We start from the raw sequence: 22,025 nt of genomic DNA, 5'->3' as shown, positions 1-22,025 counted from the left end.
TACCTTCCAGCCAGGAGGTCTTCCGCAAGATCCCACCTCCTCTGACCAACCCCCTGAACATTGAGAACATAAACGTCTCTAGCTCCTCCCACATCAGCTCCACATAGTGGTACCCCAGTGGGATTTGCAGCTACTCAATACACTCACAGCAGTGGGCAGGATAACGGAAGAACCAGAAGTCCTGGCAGGAAGGGAATCTGGTGGGGGCACGGTGACAGGGGACATCCTCTCACTGGCACAGAGACTTAGCCAGCCTTGCCCTGACCTCAAAAAAGGACCCATAACTTTTTGCTGCCTCTCGAAGCTTCCCTGAGCTTGTCCTTAAAAATAGTAAGACTAGCAGAAATAGAGGGCATCATGGGAATAACAGAATGGCTTGGAAACAGGTCTGTCCATCAGCAAGCACATAACCAGTTTTCAACAAAAGAAAATAGAAGGGTGTGACTACTCAGTAATCCCAATACCTGGGGGGCTGAGGCAGGAGGATTTTTTATGAGTTTAAAACTATCCTGAGCTACAGAGACTCTATGGCAAGCACATGCACACACGCATACCTATACCTCATTTCATTCATTAATGCTGACCGTGACTGCCTTAGAGGGCATGTTGGTTCTACCTGCACTGGAACTCAAACCCCCGTGTGGGTTGATATTTGGGGCTGAAGGAGACACATGGGGAGCACTGAGCTGGTTAACTGATGATGTGAACACCATCTGTCTGTGTCGACGAAGCACGCTCCATTGACCGGCACGACTGGAAATGGAGGCTTTGAAGAGCCAGGCTCTGCATGGATATCAAAGGCTCAGACCCTTCCTCCTGCAGGGCAAGGCATTGTTGATTCTGCCTCTCCAACAGGGATTTCAAAGATCCTAATAACTAAGCTGACCTTGATAGAGTGCTTACCTAGTACACTCAGAGCTCCAGGTTCGATCCCAAGCACCACATAAAGCATGTGTGGTGGCACACGACTAATGCCAACACTTGGGAGGTGGAGGCAGGAGGATCAGGATGTTTAAGGCCATCCTTAGATATACAGCAATACTGAGGCCAGCCTAGGCTACATGAGACACTGTTTTGAGGAGAAACAAAATCAAAGATACTGACTTTCAACTCTCACTCGATTGGAGTATGAATCTCCACAGCCAGGTAGAGGGGTTCATTGCATGCTGTCATCCCTTTGTGGGATGACACGTCTCTCCTGGTGCCCCTGTACACTGACACCTTTGATTTTCACCAACAAAGCCAAGGCAACGAACTCAAGAAGCTCCAAGGGAGCACAACAGTGTTTCCCCATCTTGAGCAATAACAGAAGTCAGAAATGGACTCAATACCCAGCAAATGATCATGACTCAACCCAAGGAGAGCTTCAGGGCCCATCCCCCAGGGATTCTCGCAAATGAGCCAACCCAGCCACGAGAACATATACTAGCTTGAAGCTGAAATGGAATTAAAATACGTTAAAGAAAAATTAAATTAAAAAAATTAAATTAAATAAAATTAAAGAAAAATAGGCTTTGGGAAAATGAGAATAAAAAATAAAAACAAAAATTATGACGCAATATTTCTACCAGACAAGCATCTCGAGGCACATGGTGTTACAGATATCACTGTGACTTGTGCCTGTTAGAAATGTGGGGAGCAAGGTGAAGATCTGATGGGTGACAGAAGGTTAAGCAGGCAGTCTTGGATTTGGGGACATTCCCTGGTAGTCTATCAGTACCCACAGCGCTCCTGAGCTGGAAGCAGAAGAATCAGAAGGTCAAGGTCATTCTCAGCTATATGGTGAATTTTAGGCCAGCCTGGAATACATGAGTCCCTGTACAAAAGGGGGAGAGGTGCTAGCGAGGCAGCTCAGTGACACAGCAAGCTGGGCAGAACCTGTCACATGCCTGTGACACCAGCACCGAGGAGGGCAGAACAAGAGGGTGTCTAAGGCTCGCTAGCTAGTCTAGCCGAGAGAGACAAGCTTCAGGCTCAGGGAGAGACCTAAGTCAAGGAAATAGCAGGGTGGAGGGTAACAAATGAAGGTATCTGATACCTTCCTCTGGCCTCTGAACACCCGCATACATTCACATTCACATACATACACACACATGCAACACACATACACACATAACACAAGATACATTCACACACATCATGACACACACAACACATACATACACAACACACATACACACAACACATACACATACATGTAACACACATACACATATAACACAACACAATTCACATATACCATGACACACACAACACACATACACAACACATACATACAATACACACATACATTTACATATACCATCACACACACACACACACACACACACACACACACACAAACCTGTGCCTGAGTAGTTCTTTTGGAGGAGAACCCATATATTCCTGGAGCTTTCATAGTCTACGCCTCTTGGCTGACCTCAGGCACCAAAGGATCAATGGTGAGCCCATGTAAGAGACAACTCCTAGCTGGGAATGGCCCAACTGAAGGCAGCTGAAACATCTGTGAATATGGCCTGCCCACTACTTCCCACCAGGGAGAGAGAAGCCGGCTCACATGAGACTCCTCTCATCTGCAACCAAAGCTGAAAGATCCATGGCTTGTGCTTGGCTCATAGCCTCAAGGCTCCGCTGGGAACACACCATCTCTGAATTCTAACAAACCTCCATTCTCAGCACAAATGCAAGTTTCAAGCAAGCGATTCCAATCTGTCTTATTCAACACAGAGATGTAACTGAAATACAGTTTGGGGGTAGTTCCAGGAAAACTCACAAAAAACAGATGTTACCTCTCCAGAGTAGGTGTCCCTTGCCCACCACCTACTCCCAGACATGTTACCACATGGAGGAGTTTCCTAGGGTTGTCCCTTCCTTGGACGATGTTTGCTTAGCAATTTTGCCTTCATCCATAACAGACCCAGCCCTCAGTGATGGGGTATGTGCCAGGAATTTGAATGGACTCTGTTCTCTCTATACATGTTTAGTAGCCTAATGCCTTAGCCACAGGGATTCAGTTTGAGGCACTATGGGAGAGGACTATCTGGTTTAGCACCCAAATTTTAAGGGTGCTGTCTGGCAAGGTAGCTAAGCATATCAAAGACCTTTATCAGCCTGGGTTGGCCTCAAACTCTCTACATAGCTTAAGATGACCTTCTGCCCGCCCCATCTCCACCTCCTGAGCACTGGGGTGTCAGCTGTGCGCGACTACACCCGCGCCATGTTTCAGTGGTAGGTTGTTACTGTTGGCCATTATCTGCAGAGTCCATCAAACCACGGACTTCGTACTTTCATAACTCACCATTCTCTATTCAGACTGCATTTAGCCAAATTTCCACAGACATTGCACAATCTTCCCGCGTACCCAGTGTACCCTCACATAGGCAACATCTCCCATTCCAAGAACCCCCATATAAATGCCAAGTGTGACAAAACAAACTGGCACAGTGGCATAGAAAGGTGCAGCCACCTTACAGCTATGCCAGTCCCATCCCAGGTCATGCAAGATCTGCCCACAGTCCAGCAAACACCACCGGGTCCCTTGTCCACCATTCCCCAACCAGTCACTTCTATCCCATGAAGACCAGGATCAGGGCATTCGCCAGCACATGCTTGACAAAGCTGTCTCCCCTGAGGACACAGGGTCACAAAGTTTTGTCCTATGAAAGCAAAAACAGTTGCTCCCGGTGACCTACTGTCCTTTCCACGCTTAGCACAGGTGGGAGTTCTCTTCTGGAAGGGGCTCTTCGGCGCTTGAATCTAGTTCCCCATAAGTAGGCCATGGTTTGCAGGCAGAGAGACTTTCTGTGGAGCAGAAGGAGGCCGCTGTGGGTAGGACCATGCCACAGGGAGATGTCCGAACTTCTTCAGTTGGGCTTTGCCCAGCGGTGGCCCTTTGGCCCTGATGCAGGGCAGTAGTTGAAGGCTCCTGCGCATGTACAGTTCTCTGAGTGGAGTCTCTTCCAGACCCAGTTGATCCACTTGCCTCAGCAGGCACCGCCGTTCGGAGGGGCTCTTATTTTGCCATGTGGAGGTAGGTTCGATGACGGTGCTGCCAGCGGTAGGGACCCCAGATGGAGAAGCTGGGCTCTTGTGCTGGATGGGTCCAAGGACGGCGTGTCCACACAGCAGACTGGTCCCCACTGCCATTCTGGAGGTGCTGATTTGGCTGCTGCTGACGTCACAATCGCGCTGCTGCCTTGCAGGGGCTGAGCTGGCTTTCTTGGGCTAACCACACATACACACACATTTACCACACTTGGCTCGCATAGACTGGAAGGAGAGGTGCTCTTCCCAAGCAAAGGGGCCGACCTGCAGAAAGGTTAATTTTCAATAAAACACACCCTGGAAGGCAGAAGACGGCACTCCTGGGGAGGGAGTGTGTAGAGGGGGTGGGGGACAGATGACACTTGTCATCAGCCAACATAACCAAGGACAATTATACTAGGAGAAATCAGCTGTCACTTTTAAAAATCATGGGTGGGAATATTCATAAGAACCAGAAGCGTTTTTGTCCCATTTCATGGCTTCCTGGAAACTGGAGTCCAGCCATTTTTAAGTGAAAAGGGAACAGGAAAGAATCAAGAAGGAACGAAAAGAACCAAAGGAAGAGAAAGGCCACAGCAGCAGTGGGAGTGGAGACCGGTGACCCAAAGCGGAGGGAACAATGGCAGCTAGCATGCAGGAGGCTAGGCAAGGCAAACAGGATGGGCCTTTAGCATTGGGAGCCCCAGGAGAGGAGGGCTTCTGAGCACCATGGTTTCCCAACATTACTTCAAGGAGCAAAGGGCACATCCTTCCCAAGCAGAGCCAGCCCTGGACTGGTATTGAGTCTTTTAACCTCGTTACCTTTCACACGGCATTTTATTTTAAAGAGTAAACTCACTCTCTCTCTCTCCTCCCTCTCTCTCTCTCTCTCTCTCTCTCTCTGTGTGTGTGTGTGTGTGTGTGCATGTGTGTAGTTTACATGTACAAGCATGAACTTCGGCACTCATACACCAACACTGTAAACTGAGCCTAGAGAGCCTTGTGCATGCTAGGCAAGCACTTTGCCACTGAACTAATTCCCATCCTTCCTCCCTTCCTCCCTCCCTCCCTTCCTTCCTTCCTTTCTTTTGTTCTTTCTAATTTATTTACTCATTTATTTTGAGGTTGGAAATGTGACTTAGTGGTAGGGTAAATTCAGAAGGCCTTGAAATTCAGTCTTATACACACACACACACACACACACACACACACACACACACCCCTTCAGTAGTTTCCTACTGCCAAAGAAAAATGTCCACTTAGCCCAATATTTCAAGATTGCCAGTTTAACATAGGGTACCTCCCTCCCCTATCTCAGCTCCTCACCCAAACTTCCTCTTGCCCAACCTGACCACGGCATAGGAAGGGCTCCCCCGCCTCAGTTTCATGTTAATCCATTCAAAATATTGAGAATGAAGTAGAAAGAGACAAAATGCAGCTGCATTATACAGAAATGTTGTCACTATCCCCTAAAAGTACAGTTTAACACTATTAGCAGGGCATTGACACTGTATTTGGTATTAAAAATAATTCGGAGAGGCTGGAAAGATGGCTCAAGAAGTTAAGAGCATCTACTGCTCTTCCAGAGTACGCAGGTTTGATTTCCAGCACCTACATGATGACTATCAACCACCTGTAATTCCCGTTCCATGGGACCCAACACCCTCTTCTGGTCTCCACATGCACTACATGTGATACACAAACATGCAGGCAAGACACCCATACACATGAAATACAAACAAATAGAAATTAATTTCCAAACAAAATTAGTAAGTGATTCTGAGGAGGTAAAATAGATGGGATGGAGCGTGATGTGCATGTGTCAAGATTAGGATTTTTTACATAAGACACTAAAGCATCCATGGATTCCAGTGTCTATGAGAGTTTGGGACTCATCCCCGGGGATCCTGAGAAAGAGCCGCATTAATTTGTCATGCTAGTTTATAGACTCTCATGATCTAGTGCAGCAGCGATTAGCAGTTAAAAGAACGCTAGACAAAGGCTGGTGGTGTCGTTTAAGAGACGGCCATTTGCTGAGCACATGCAAGGCTCTGCATGAAACTATGGAGATGGCTCGGCCAGTAAGAGCTTGCCACATGAGCACGAGGACCTGAACCCTGGAACCCGTGAAAAAGCGGGGCGTGGCTTTTTCTCACACAACCCACATATCCCCAACACCTCCCCACAGAGGCACTCGCATACATTTGAGCTGGCATGGCCATATAACACACACACATGCACACACGAGTGCACACACACACATGCACATGAGCGCACACACACAGAGACACACGTGCACACACACGAGTGCACACATGCACACACGCACACAAGCACATGAGTATACACAGATACACATGCACACACACATGAATGCACACGTGCACACACACATACACATGCATGCATGTGCATGCGCACACAAGTAAATAAGGACCAGCAGGATGCCTTCCCCGTAAAGGTGCCCACTGCCAAGTCTGACAACATGAATCCAATCCACAGAACCCACACAATGGACAGAGAAACAGACTCCCAGAGCTGTCCCGACCTGATCTCCACACATGTGCTGTGCCATGTGCCCTTCTGCTCTCTCACACACAAAGTAAGTAAAATGCAATAAAAATGCTTTTAAAAATAAATTCAGTTCCATGGAGTCATGAGCCACTTTCTAAGGACTCAGTAGCCACAGGTGGCCAGCGGTTCTCAACCTCCCTACTGCTGCGACCCTTTACTACAGTTCCTCATGTGTGGTGACCCCAACCATAAAGTCATTTTCATCACTACTTCATAATTGTAATTTTGCTACTGTTATGAACTGAAATGTAAATAGCTGTGTTTTCCAAAGGACTTAGGCAACCCCTGTGAAAGGGTGACCCACAGGTTGTGACCCACAGCTTTAGAAGGACAAATGTCTACCATGCCAGTGAATCTACTTACAGAGTTTTAAAGTCCCCCAATCCATTTCCACCATGTGTTTCTCTGCCGAACCAGCAGCCTCATGGTGATGTCACTACTCCGACAACCCAGGCAAGAGCAGCTGTTCTACCTTGGAAACCCCACAGGCGAGCTAGCTGAGGGCACCTCGCTTGGGCTGCCACCACACCCAGATCAACAGTCTTAACTTCCTGCCTGCAAAGGGCTTACAGGGAATAGACGGCTGTGAAATTTAAATCCCAAACACAAATGGCGATCTTACAAATTCCCCTACCTGAGACAGAAGCTGGCAGGTAGCCGTTCAGGTCATGAAATTTAACCAAAAGGAAATAGGGCCTAAAAATCCACACAGGAACTCTAGCTCTTAGGACTGGCTCTGTGGTAACCCCAAGCCCGGGGAATATAGAGCTGGCTATCTTCAGCCACAGCCCAAAGGAGCATTGCCCTCTGCCTTGTGCTAGGCAATGGATTCTTTCCAGTCCTGCCCACAGGACAGGCCTGTCTTCAGGAGTAAGCACCAGAGACTGGGGTTAAAAACTGGAATATGATTCTTACAGAATCTACACTCGTGCTAACCGCTAAGTCGCCTGGCTTCTCCCACAAATCCTGCCTCTAAGGGGCCTGAAGCTACAATGGGCGGGGCCGGGAGTGGGCAGGAGGCGAAGCAGAGGACTGGAGAGACAGCAGACGCTTCTCCCTGTCACGTGAGAAGCAATCAGTGGCCTGTTGCATCAGAGCCACGAGGATGTGACAGGGTAAGGTCAAGCTGGGCGTGATAGCATCTGGAATCTCAGCACTCAGGAAGTAGAGGAGGGAGGCTGGGGAGCACAAGTCCATCCTCAGCTACCCTGGGCCATAGATGAGAGACTGGGAGGGAGGAGGGGGGAGGGAGGAGGAGGGAGGAGGGAGAAAAGAGGGAAGAAGGGAGGAAGGAAGTACGGATGGACAGAAGGAAGAAAGGGACGGATGGACGGAAGGAAGGAAGGAAGGAAGGAAGGAAGGAAGGAAGGAAGGAAGGAAGGAAGGAGCACTAAGCCAGGTCCACTCTGTTTGCAAAATCAGGACATCTAGAGCTGGAGCACGGAGCACAGTGTTTGTTCTGAGTTTTTTATTCTTCTAAGTACATTTATTCTGCTCTGTGCTGTGGACAGATCACAGCACACAGTTCTGTGGGTTCTGACAAATGTCAGCGCTTTATATGTAGATTTGTGTCATTGATACAAGCGATATTGACACCTCCATGCAACACCTCGAACTTTTCACCTTGCAGAACCACCTCCAGATGCAGGCATAGAGCAGCCTGCCCCACCCTTGCCTTGCAGGGAACTCTGGTCCAGGGTCACGGGGCTGGAGATGCTGCAGAGAAAGGCAGCAGTCTCCCACCTGGTCCCTGGTAAGGGTGTGACAGAGGGTGATATGTCCAAACCCAGTCCCGAGTGACCTTCGCAGGCCTGACTCTGGGCTGGATCCTAAGGTGTGACCAGACACTCCCTCCAGGGCTCTCGCAAGTCAGTAAACTGTTCCTCAACATGAGACGCATGTTCTAGAAATTTCACTTGACCCCAAAGCAGATGCAGAAAGCAACCTTACTGGACAAGGGAGACTTGGCTGTGTTTCCAGCCACGCCACTCCAGGTGGCCAATCAAGGTGTCTTAATCCATGCATTGCGGTCCTTTCCGGCCTTCACACTGGAAATTCCCACCAGACCTTCCCAGTGCAAAGTGAGAAAGGGGTGCAAGGAAGACACCAGCAGTCATGCAAAAACAGTTTATGATTTACAAGTCATTAGAAACAAGAGGCACTTACTGTTCTCCAGGCCAGCAGGGACAGTATCGTGAATAAGGACAACCAGAAAGGCTCGTTGGAGCCCTTCGCTGACAACAGTCTCCCCAACCACATAGCAGGCACAGTCACTGTCACCAAGGAGGACTACAGAATGTGTGCTCATCAGCAGCCAGCTCGGGGGGGACAAAATCAGATAAATGTACCCCATCCTGCTTCAAGCGGTGGGGGTCTTCAGATGCCGGCCCCCTCCGCCTCTGCCTAGCCCAGGACTACACAAAACCGCAGGCAGAGGGAGGAATGTTCTGCAGAGGGCGACTCTGCATTTCTTAAAGATTGCCCTGCTGTACCAGAGCTGTTCAGATGGCTCTGTTCCTCTCCTCTCCTTCTTCCTCTTCCTATCTTCCTTCTCCCTTCTCATCCATTGTTCCTTGACAAAGGGTCTTTCTACGTAAACCCAGGCTGGTCTGGAACTTACTGTGTAGCCCAAACTGGCCTTAAACTTTTGGCAAAAAAAAATCGTCCTGCTCCAATTTTCATCTATATTTCCAGAACATAAACAGACCAAGGAAAGCACTGGGGAGAAAATAAGTCTCCAGTGTGGGGGGGAGGGTGTGTGTGCACATGCGTGTGTGTACAGACACACTGTAGGTGCTCACACGTGTACACATGGAGAACCAGAAGCAGATGCCAAGTACCTTACTCTAACACTCTCTACCTTATTTTTTGAGGCAAGCGTCTCCCAGGCTAAACTGAAAAGCTTACATTTTACACAGACTGGATGCCCAGGGGAAACCCCCCCTTCACAGTCCCCAGATTCTCCCAGCCCCTGACTTCCCAGGACTAGGGTTACAGGCACTTGCTGCCACACTCATCTTTTTGAGTGGGTGCTGAGGCTCTCACCTCGGGTCCCCATGCTTGTGCAACAAGCACTTTGCCCACTGAGCCATCCCCACAGTTCCCTTGCTCCAGTGTTTTGCAGAAAAAAAGAACCTTACACAAAAGGCCCTGGCTCCTAATTCCACAGCAAGGAAACACCAGGAATGGCCATTACAGCGCCAATCTCTAAGTCTCAGTCAGGACAGCTGGGCTCAAATGGTGGGCACTTTCTCTGCTGTTTAATTTGCATTATTTGTGTGCAGCTTTCCAAGCCCCGGTGATGAAGACATTCAGAAGGCTTCTCTGCCCTTTTATTCAAATGTAAATTGAACAAAGGATGCAAGAGAATAATCTCTGTGATTCATATTTTTTTTCATGCTACCTCAAATGCTATAAAGCACAAATGAGGTCAGCTCTGGCCTCTGCTTTAAAAACTGTCACATGCCCCTGCTCAGCTTTGTGCAGCTCTCAAATGCTTTGCTCAGTGAAAATCTTAAGGGGGAAATCTGTGAGAGCGCTCTACCTATGACCAATAACTCCAGTAAAACGCAGAGCCAATGTTAACGATCAAAAAGTGCAATTAACACCCTTGGCTCAGGAGGCAGGCTCAGGATTTTAAGGTTCTAAATGTAATAATCCAGGAGAAGGAGAGATGGCTCAGTGGTTTAAAACCAGACCATGGGCTGCTCTTACAAAGGACTCACGTTGGGTTCCCAGAGCCCAACGCCCCAAAGCTCACGACCACCCATATCTCCGGCTCCAGGGGACCTGCCCCCCTCACACAGGATGTAATACTTCATTTGATCCGGACATCTAATAGCTGATTTTGTTTTATCATCCATAACTCAATGACGTCTTCCAAAAAGCTCAACTTTTATCATTAAGGATCACTTTTCAGAAATTCTATTCTCCTAGAGGCTGGAGAGCTAGCTCAGCAAGTGAACAGTCTACAGCGTGGTCATGAGGGCCGGAGCTGAGGACCCCAACCTACATAAAAAAGCCAGATGTGATGGTGTACACTTGCAATTGCAGCACTGGGGAGGCAGAGACAGAAGGGTCCCTGGGACCTCCCTAGCAGGACAGCCTATGTGGTGTGTTCCAAGTTAGGGAGAAATGAGAAAACCTGGCCCCCTTCAAAACACACACACACACACACACACACACACACACACACACACCACTACCACCACCACCACCAACAAAACAAGCAAAAACCCAGGTGGATAGCACCTGAGGAAGGACATCCAAATTCTCTCTCTCTCTCTCTCTTCTCTCCTCTCTCTCTCTCTCTCTCCTCTCAGTCTCTCTCACCCGTCTCTCTCTCTCTCATCTCGTCTCATCCTCTCATCATCTCTCTCTCCTTTCCCTCTCTCTCCCTCTCCACCCCCACAGCAGTGAGAAACTACTATTTGTTTAATCTAACAAATTACATATAAAACTTTATTAAAAACTAACATCAGGCCCTGAATGGAGCTTTAAGGTCCAGACCGGAACCTCTGTAAATGTTGTCTGCCTGCTCCTGAGCAAGGACTGGGGCCCATGAGAAGCATGACTCTCTCAGGAGGGGACAGAGAGAGCCTGGCCTGAGGGTCTCGGTATAGCCCCGTTGCTGCCGTACCTCCACCCAGAGCAGCCACCACGCAAACCTGCCCAGCTTCCTGCTCCTCGATGGAGACACAGAAAACTCTGGAGCTTAACTTGAAGTTAATCAAGTTATAGAAGGCTGCAAGGAGACCTGACTTTCACAAGGCCACCATTCTCAGGACTGTCACGCAAAAAATCAGTTCAGAGGTGACTTGAACCCTCACAGTCACTGCTTCCTTATGAACAAGCAAACCCTAATTGCAGAGGCCATACTGGTCTGCCCAACACAAACCTCCCGACTTGCGTATGGAAACAATTACTAGGAGCAAAGAGATGCCAGTCAGGGAAAGCACTTGCCATGCAAACCTGCCCACCTGAGTTCCATCCCTGGAATCCATGAAGCAATGAGAGAAAAGACCCCGCCCCGCCCCCCAGTTGTCCTCTGATCTCTACATGTGTGCCATGCACAAACATACAACACATACACATAGCAATAATAAATTAGATTTTTAAACATGAAGAAAAGTTAAGAGGGAGCATTTGGAGAGATGGCTTAGCAGTTAGGAGCACCAGCCCTTCCAGAGGACCTGGGTTCAAAATTCCAAGCTTGACAAGGCAGCTCACAACTGTCTGTAACTCCAGTTGACGGCACATAAGATGTCCTCTTACTCCGGCCTCCCTAGCAGCGGGCACACAATGGTACATGGACATATATGCAAATGAAACACAAATACACATAATAAAACAATTTTTTTTATTTTGGGTGCATCGGTGTTCTGCCTGCACATAGGCCCGTGTGACGGTGTCAGGTCCTCTGGAAATGGATTTACAAACAGTTGTGAGCTGCCATGTGTTGAGCCCAATAAAATAATTTTTTAACAAATTAAAAGGAGTCTTAGAAAATATCAACCAGAAGTATAATAGACAGACAACACAAAGGGAAAGAGTATAAAGGAGTTAAAGACAAGGCCCGCAGCTGTTGCTGCGTAAGGCTTAGGGTTCGATCCCCAGTACTGCCAAATGATAAATATATATTAAAATGCTAAAAACCAAAGTCAAATGGCTAATAAATGTGTGAATGTAGGCTTAAAGATTCATTCATAATTATAAAAGTATAAATAAAAACAAAAATACTGCTTTTCTCCCCAAAAGACAATAACAAAAGTAAGTTAGTTTTTAGGGGGGCCAGCACTTTTGTAAGTTGTAAGATGTTTAGTTTTGAGAGAGGGTCTTGATCTATAACCCAGGCTGGCCTCAGAATCACCAGGCCCGGCTTTGATATTTGTTCTCTGGTGACAAAGGGTGAAGGTGCTGGAGCCCTTGCCCAGTGCTGGGGAGACCCGTTTCACCTCAGGACCACCCAGTATTTATCAAATCCCTGTGTGTTGCTTGGGGTTCATCTATGCTCCGCTGTTAGAAAGTGTCTTGTGGAAGGAAGGGTCTTGTGAGAACGCAAAGTCTGTGCAGAGCACAGTTTATATCAGGGGGAAAGACTGGACACCTCAATTCTTCTCCCGGGGCCTGGGTAAATCACCCGGGATTAAATACAGTGAAAGTCATGGCTCTGTCTCAGGAAGCTAATGACCAAGGGAGGCTTTTCAGCTGTGCAGGTGACCATAGATGGCATAGGGTCATAGGAAGACAGCTAGCATCCACAGTTAAGTTAAAAGGCCGTGAAGGGTAGGAAAGCTAGACATGGTAGTGCATGACTTTAATCTCTGCTTGTGGGAGGCAGAGGCAAGTGGATTTCCGTGGTTCATAGGCGGGCCAGCCTGGTCTACATAGGGAATTCCGGGCCAGCCAGGGCAACATAGTAAGACCTTGTCGAAAATAAAAAATGTAATTTTAGATTAAGAAGCCACACGACATTATCTAGAGGGTGAAAAGGTTTTAAAAGGAATAAAGGTTAGTTAGTATTGAGTTTCCAGTTTAATCTCCCAGGAGAATCACACAGCAGCCTCTTCTAGGGGTGACATCAGAAAGAAGGGTCACAAGAGTGGGTTTTCACCCTTGACTCTCTACAAGTTCCATGCTAGAATTGGTTAAAGTGGTAATAGCCCAGACTAGCCTCAACCTCACGATGTAGTCGGCGATGGTGTTGGACTTCTGATCCTCCTGTCTCAATCTTTCTAACGCTAGACTGATAGGCATAAGCCACCATGCCATTTACGCAGAGATGAGATCCAATCCAGGGCTTCGTGTATGCTAGGCAAGCCCTGGGTGAGCTGAGCCACAGGCCTAGGCCTTGTGAGAGTTAATCCTCCCTCCTACTGTGACTGCAGACAGAATGAACTATCAAAGACGGTTATGGCTTTGTGTCTAGGTTAATTCTGAAAACCTCGGAGGGAGGGGTAGCTGGGAGCAATGGATCCAGGAACGGCAACTTTCAAAAGAGCTTCACTGTGTGAAAAAAAAAGTAATCAGAGAGCTGGTTTCTTTTCTTCTGGAGCAAGTCCAGCCGAGCTGCCTGCCTTCCTCAAGGAGAGAAATTTATGGACAGGCCTTCCAAGCCACGGTCGGCTTTCCTGTCACAGTGCATAAATGTACTGGTGAAGAGAAGCCACTGGCATCTGTAAGAGGATTTGGGAATTCATGTCCACCCCCACCTTGCAACTGTAAGAGGCTTGGATGTCCATATCCCCCAAGCCAGACTGTGGATTTGGGGTTCCAAAGCACTGGGGAATTAGATTTGCAGATGTAGTTTAGTGGTAGAATACTTGCCTAGCATGCAAGAAGTCCTGGGTTCAATCCCCAGCACTGTGTAAACCAGGCCTGGTAGTGCACAGCTGTCAGGAATATGAGAAATTCAAGGTGAGCTTTAGGTACAATTTGAAGTCAACATGGCTACATGAGACCTTGTATTAAAATGGTGGGCAGAGGGCTGGATAGATGGCTCAGAGGTTAAGAAAGAGCACGCTTTGTTTCCAGAGGGTCCTGAGTTCAATTCCCAGCAACCACATGGTGGCTCACAACCATCTATAATGACATCTGGTGCCCTCTTCTGGCATGTAGGCACACATGCAGATAGAACACTGTACACATAATAAATAAAAAGAGGCGTGGAGAAGGGAGACAAGATTGGCTGAAGAAGATAAGCTGGTAAACCTGGCTTTGAAGAACCCATGAAGGGACCACAAGCCAAGGGCACAGGGGGAAATCAGCAGACAGTTCATACAAGTCACCTCATGGTTCATTTCTCCACACTCCAGGCTTCTTTGCTGCACCCACCTGAGAGGCAATGCCAAGTTGCTCTTGGTCAGTGTGTTTGTTCAGAGCACTGAAACCAGGACAGAAGCCCTTTGATGAAGCTCACCCCATGCACAAGTGGCAGATGGCACTGTTTATTATGCCGGGTAAACTTACTGAATACTCCCGGACCCCAGAAGAGTGTAACAACACTCAAGAATTCCCCAGCCCACTTAATGTCCACAAAACAGGGGGAATAAGGCAGAGGCCAACAGCAGTTGTATTAAGGTTGAATTTACTGTTGGGTGCCAGCCCCTGAGAGGAACCCTGGAAATACGGGCTCTCACGACACTGAGTTAGTGTTCTGCCCACTTAGCGAGTATGTGCTCACATTGCTAGGCTGGTACGCACAAACGGGTTTGGCCTGAAAGTGCCCTGCCAATCTCCATAGATGGAGAGGAGAAAGATACCACTACCTAATCTCTCTCCTGGGAGCATCTTAGAGAGCCTTCCTCCAAACCCACATGCTTGTTGGAGAAGAGAGGTAATTGATGCTTCATTCCTACAATTTCAGACATGGGATTATTTTGCTACTCCCCTCCATATGTCCTACCAAGATGATCAGGAACTCTATAGCACCTTGCAGGGTCCACACTATATCAAACGGGATCTGTCCCTTCTACTGTTATCAGGTAGCACAGGCTGGCCTTGAACTCCTGATGCTCCTGTCTCCACCTCCCAAAGCCAGGGATCACAAGGACATACCACCATTCCATGTTCCATGGTACTGTATGCCCTGTGGACTGACTGCTTCTTCAAGGAATCCGTGTTCTCAATGATTTTTAAAGAAAAGGTTCTATGAGGGCCAGGGGAATGGCCCAGTGGGTAAAGAGCATGCAGCAAAATAAACACCTACACAAATGGGCAGACATGCAGCCACTGAAGTTCTAGCCCTTGGGTGATGGGAAGGAGGGTCCCCATAGTACACTAGCTAGCCAGACCCCAACCAGTGAGCTCTGAGTTCAGGTGAGACAGCCAGCCTCAAGGTAAAATATGATCATGTAAGACCCCCCCCCCACTGCCCACCTATGGCCCCACACGCATACATGCCTGCACATACACACGCACTTACACACGTGCCAACACACACAGCTGCTGTGAGGTGGGACGTGAGTTTATATAACCTTTCTGCTAAAGCTTGTTCAGAGCCTGCTGGAGCAACTTCCCTCCACTTCCGCAGGATGGGAAGAGCCCTTCTCTCACAGGCTGAAAGGTGTCAGCCTCAGAGAGCAATTTCTGTAAGAGACACCATGCTGAGTAGAGAGGTAATGCTAAAGAAGCCATAATCCTGGAATTTCAAAGATGGAGGTGAGCGGAACACTCCTTTCACACACTTCCATTGCGGCTTACGCCACAATTCTTGAAGCTGACCAACATGAGAATGGCACACCTCCTCCAAAAGAGTCATTCTCTCTGAATTACACCATGTACTTCTTCTAAAGTCAAACTGCAAGCTGCCCTTCAGATTAGGACCCCATGACCCCGATGACGCTCTCCTCACAGAGCCCACCCCAAGCTCAGCCCTAGATATATACCACCTGCAGAGCGATATATAGTTCTGAAGAGGTGGGGACAGGATAGACAAGCAGCCACAGCAGGGTGTCCAAATGCTAGAGCCGTGGTCCTGCTGGGATGGATGAGATAGCTCAGCAGGAAAACGCACTTGCTGCCAAGACTGACAGCCCAAGTTCAAGCCCAGGGACCCATGTGGTAGATGGGGAGAATTGAACTCTACACGCTGTCTGTGGATCCCCACACATGAGCACACACACAAAACCACTAGACACAATTAAAAATAAGTAGCTGTTCTGGCACTATTTGCACATGGCATGGACAACACCTGCTGGAACTCGGAATATTCCCCAATTCACCCTCAAAAAGGTCCATTCCCCTGCTCCACACACACATCCTCTGCTTCCTGCCTAGTTGCTCCCAGGTACCTCAAAGCCACAAACCCCCAAATCCATAATTATGATTTGGCACACAGAGAACTCCTGCAATGCTATAGAACTCAATTCAAACTGCAAAAAGGGATGCAGGCATTCATCAATTGAACCAGGCAAAGCCTACAGAACAGACGAAAAATACTTGGCTCCTTTCTTCCAGAATGTTCTTTCTCCAAGATCATAAATTGCTGAGTGCTGACTTTCCATCTTCGAAAAGTGAACGTCATGAGAGCTGGCATATAAATCACTCTGGGATACTTATTCACCATAGACAAATAAAAATGTGAGCTACTCTGCTGGCGTGGGACTCCTCTCTGCCGGCACGATCTGATGGGTCTAGGCTAGCCAGGGGTAAGGAGAGAGTGAGCTGTGGGGTTGGGGGGTCATGCCGAGAGGGCTAGGTAAGGGCACCAACAGATTGGTAAATGTTGCCTACCACAATCGCTACAATCTCTTCAACGTTTCGCCTCTGTTCACAGCTGCCCTTCAAGGCCACAGGAATGATTGGGGAGGAAAGAGAGGAAGTGGAGAAAGAAGGGCACCAGCATACACACAGTTGTTTATTTAAAGCCCCTCTCATTCACGGCGCGTCAGGGCAGGAACTTGGTCCTCTGGGAACTGTGGTCAGAGAGTAGAAACTGTTCCCCTTGATGCTGCTTTATCATAGGCAGCATCTCACAATGGACAAAAATCCAAGTGACTATGTCCCCGCACTCTGACGGATGCTTACATCACAAAGTCACTGTCGCAAGGGGTGGGGGCTCAGAGAGGTGACAGGTGTGAACACTTTCCCAAAGATGCATTGGGGCCCAGCACCAAACTCCATGAAGTCCCAGGCACGTGCCACTGGCAAAGGTATGATTTAAGACCATGACAATACTCCAATCCTCTTGTAAAAGCAATGCCTGGCCAAGAGGGCAAACATCGCCACCCCAGACAGAAGGGGAGAAAGAAGTGAAGATGGAAAGAAGTGAAAACAGAAAGGAAGAAGACTTTAAGGGCACAGCATAAATGGCAGGAATCTCCCAAGCCATAGAGGAAAACACAGCCACGCCTGTAAGTAAGAGGTTTCACAGGCTGCCAGATGTCAATCAAACAAGTTCTTGAAGGGCTAGGGATGCTCCATCAGCATAGTGCTTGCCCAGTACACATGAGACCCTGGGTTCAACCCAGTACATTTGTCTTCCAACCCTTGGGATGTGGAAACAGAACCCTCAGGGTCATCCTTGACTACACAGTAGAGTCTTTATTGATCTCCTAAAATGTGAGGACTCTGCGAACCAAATATTTGTTCCTCAAAACTAATGTAGCACAGCCTGGTGGTGGTGGCACACACCTTTAACCCCAGCACTCAGGAGGCAGAGGCAGGCGGATCTCTGTGAGTCTCAGGCCAGCCTGGTCTAGAGAGTGAGTTTCAGGGCAGCCAAGGCTACACAGAGAAACCCTGTCTCAAACAAATAAAAAACAAAAATAAAAAAAACCAACAACAAAGACTAATGTAACACTGTCTTTCGTTGTTTTTATTACATTATTCATGATAGATTTGAAAAAAAACAAAAACATTTCACTTTTCAGTACCTGGAATCAAACCCAGGGTCTCATCCATGCTTGGCAAATCTCCACCACCAAGCTATAACCTAGGTTACTTTTTTAAGATATGATCAAACTAAGTTCTCAGGCTGGTCTTGAACTCATTCTGTAGTCCGGGCTGACCTGATTCTCCTGGCTCTGCCTCATGAGTAGCTGAGATTATGGGCCTTGTGGTGGTTTGAGAGAAAATAGGCCACAAAGGGAGTGGCACTATTAGGTGTGGCCTTGTTGGAGTAGGTGTGGTCTTGTTGGAGGAAGTGTGTCACTGTGGAGGTGGGCTTTGAGGTCTCATATATGCTCAAGCCATACCCAGTGAAACAGACCACTTCCTCTTGCCTCCAAGTCAAGATGTAGGATACTCAGCTACTCCTCCAGCACCATGTCTGCCTGCACAACACCATGTCGCACCATGATGACAATGGACTAAACCTCTGAACTGTAAGCCACCCCAATTAAATGTGTTTCCTTTATAAGCATTGATGGGTCATGGTGTCTCTTCACAGCAATAGAAACCCTAACTAAGTCAGGCCTACATCACCAAGCTGGCTACTGGGGATATTTTTAAAGGTTCACTATATAGGCTTTGAACATGTATCCAAGATCACAAAAATAAAGTCCACAAGATATTCCCCCACTTAGTGAATTGAATGGATAAACTGGGCATCTGTTTGTAAACTTGACCCATGCTGAAAGAGAGAGCATGCTAGGGGAAGAAGGGGTGGCAGAGCAGATTTTGAAATTCTAGAGAGAGAGAAACTTATGCCCCTCAGTGCTCAGAGTGCAGGACTATTGTGAATGACAAGGAGATTGAGAGCCAGTGGCTGATGTGGGATTCCCCTCTGTATGCTGTGAATACCACTTGTTAATAAAGAAACTTCCTTCGCCTGTTGATAGGGCAGAACTTAGGTGGGGAAAACTAAACTGAATGCTGGGAGAAAGGAGGCGGAGTCAGAGAGAAGCCATGTAGTCCCGCTGGAGCCAGACAGAACTTTACCCAGTAAGCCACAGCCATATGGCAATACACAGATTATTAGCAATGGGTTAAATTAATATGTAAGAGCTAGCCAAAAAGAAGCCAGAGCTAATGGGTCAAGCAGTGATTTAATTAATACAGTATCTGTGTGTTCATTTCAGGTCTGAGCTGCTGGGCGGTAGAAAAATGACCTAGCAGCCCCTCCTACAACAAGTGGCCTTTTCCATCTTCTCATAGGAAAGAATTAAACAAGCTATGTCACAGACAGGTGACAGACCTGCTGGCCTTTAGCTAACAGTGTTCCATAAACTGTAAGGCTGGAGAGATGGCTCGCACTGGCTACTCTTCCAAACGACCTGAGTTCGGCTCCCAACACTCACGTGGAGGCTTCAGCTACCTGTAATCCCAACTCCAAGAGTCGACCCCTGGCCTCTGGAAACACCTTAATGCTCGTGCATAACCTTGCCCCCATACATACACACACACCATCAATGGAAAGGAAAAAGTTCTACTCTGTATACCGCATCTGAAGCAGAAGAGTCCCTGGACTCTCCATGTCAATTTGCTGTAGCAGCTGTTGAGAAACAAAACTACCTGCAGAGTCTGAGGCGCCAATACCCATCTTGCTTACTTTTGGGGGAATGACACTGTGGGGTTAGTTCAAGGACCTAATGTCTGTATTTCATGAGTACATTTTTGGAGAGATCTCCATTGTAATTTGCATAAGCACAGAAAATACCAAGTTTCTGAGGCTGCCAGGGAGAATGCTGACTTGCTCTTCCAAGGGGCCTAAGAGCCCACTGCGGCCTTTATAATTGTTCTTATGTGTCATTTTGTATGTCAGTCTTTTAGTCTGTGCTTGTGTGTGTATGTGTGTGTGTGTATGTGTGTGGTTTTTTTTTTTTTTTTGGTTTTTCGAGACAGGGTTTCTCTGTGGCTTTGGAGCCTGTCCTGGAACTAGCTCTTGTAGACCAGGCTGGTCTCGAACTCACAGAGATCCGCCTGCCTCTGCCTCCCGAGTGCTGGGATTAAAGGCGTGCGCCACCACCGCCCGGCTGTGTGTGTGTTTTAACATAAGGTCTCACTCTGGAGTTCAGACTGGTCTTTAAGGTGATCCTCCTGCCTCTGCCTCAGCTTAGCTTAACACTGCTATTATTACCATGTCTATTGAAACATTTTTGCGTGTATGTCTGCACATGTAAGACTATAAATACTTTGAAACAATTTTAGGCTTTAGTCATCTTACCCCCCAGTCTCCTAAAGAAATAGGTTATTTACGGCTCTTACCTTACCCAAACATAAATGAAATTCATGGATTAAAAGGACAGCTATCGAACCTGAGAGGTCACTTAATTTTTTTTTTAATTTTAGCTAAAAACATTTCAAAAATATTGAAACAGGGTCTCACTGGCTGGCCTAGAACTCACCATGTAGACCAGGCTGGCCTCAAACTCAGAGATTCACCTGCCTCTGCCTCCTAAGTGCTGGGCTTAAAGGCATGCTCCACCACACCACACCCAAAATTATCCATGTATGTAGTGTGTGGGCCACAGGCATGCGATGCTGCTGTTCAGAGGTCAGGTGGCAACATTGGTAGATGGTTCTCTCTCAACCATGTGAGACCTAGAATTGAACTCAGGTCATCAGGCCTGATCCATTTCACCAGCCCCAGACAGGTCACTTTAAAACCCACTGACACAATTAACACAAAGCACGAACTAAGGCAGAGGACGTAGCTTTTCTTTGTCATAACTAGAACAGGCTTATTGTTCATAGACATGATAGATCTATACTTTTTTACCATAATAAACTTCCATACCCTTAACTTTCTAAAATCTATTAAAAATGAAACATTGAGCGCATGAATGTGCTTCACAGAACATTAAGATGTTCTGAACACACCATTAAGGGATATCTGATCTTCTCAAGGAAGTATTCTAGGGGGACAATAAACATCTAAAGTAAAGCCTTCACAGTACCGTCAGCGTTTGCGTCAAACAGTACTCATTAAGGCATAAGATAAAAGTGAATTAGTAAGAAAATTTTTTATTTGCTACATAAATTTTGGTAAGGATTTTCTTCTAAAACAGATTCTAAAAGGAAATTAAATTTTATACTTCCCCCTTGGTATTCAAGGCAATAGAAAACAAGACATAAAAATACTTTATGCTAATCAAGATGTGTGATTTAAATACATTTGGAAAACTATAGAAAGAATCTTTTTATAATTGCTTTGTAACATTTCCATGATATATGGAGGCTGCCAAGGATAAGTTTTCTGAGATATAAGAAACTCAATATGTAATTACGGAAATAAAGCCAAAATGCTTGAAAACGGCATTCATTTAAAAATTCTTTGATGAGATAGATGTGGTGGCATGTCCCTTTGATCCGAGGATTCAGGAGACTGAGGCAGGTGGATCTCTGAGTTTGAGGTCAGCCTAGTCTACACAGTGAAATTCAAGGGCTACACAGAGAAACCCTGTGTCAAACAACAACAAAAACTCTCTGACCATGTTGTGGTGGTACACACCTTTAAATCCCAGCAACTCGGGCAACAGAGCCAGAAAGATATCTGTGAGTTTGATACCAGCCCAGTCTACATAGTGCCATGCCGTCCAGCACTACACAATAAGACCTTACTTTTTTTTAAAAAAAAAAATCCTTTTATTAGATTATTGCTCTGATATTTATGTTTCCAAGAATACTTTTATTTTTCTAATTATAAACACTTAGAGCTTTATTTAATTCTTGTGTGTATGTTGTGTGTGTTGTGTGTGTGTGTATGTGTGTGCTTGTTGTGCATGTGAGTACATTTGCCTTCAGAGGCCAGAAAGGGCATCAGATCCCCTGGAACTGGGGTTACAAGTGGTTGTGAGTCACCAAGGTGGTTTCTGGGGATGGAAGCAGGTCTCTGCAAGAGCAGTCAGTGCTTATAACCAGCCCTGACATAAGATTTTATCACTGAAGTTAGTATACATATAAAATCATGAATGGGTTTTGTCAACGATCTTTTGCATTCCATTATTGTGACATTTCCTCTCATGGTGGGATAACACAAGATGCCA

At 47.1% G+C, this 22,025-nt stretch overlaps 1 protein-coding gene, 1 long non-coding RNA gene and 1 other non-coding gene across 5 annotated transcripts in view; 1 reads left to right on the top strand and 2 right to left on the bottom strand.

Annotated features, from left to right (window-relative positions):
• Osbpl10 (oxysterol binding protein like 10) overlaps positions 1–22,025 on the bottom strand; it is a 232,928-nt gene that overhangs the window by 26,700 nt on the left and 184,203 nt on the right. The gene's annotated exons all lie outside the window — the stretch shown is intronic.
• LOC119810566 lies at positions 3,286–7,552 on the bottom strand. Its single transcript, XR_005284766.1, has 2 exons — positions 7,232–7,552; positions 3,286–4,308 (listed from the first exon to the last, which is right to left on the bottom strand). It is a non-coding gene; the product is annotated as an uncharacterized LOC119810566 (long non-coding RNA).
• Trnaa-agc lies at positions 13,893–13,967 on the top strand. Its single transcript has one exon. It is a non-coding gene; the product is annotated as a tRNA-Ala (tRNA).

Source organism: Arvicola amphibius, chromosome 3 (assembly GCF_903992535.2).
Source record: "Arvicola amphibius chromosome 3, mArvAmp1.2, whole genome shotgun sequence".
Classification (NCBI taxonomy): Eukaryota; Metazoa; Chordata; class Mammalia; order Rodentia; family Cricetidae; genus Arvicola; species Arvicola amphibius.
This window is presented reverse-complemented; position numbering and strand designations above follow the sequence as displayed.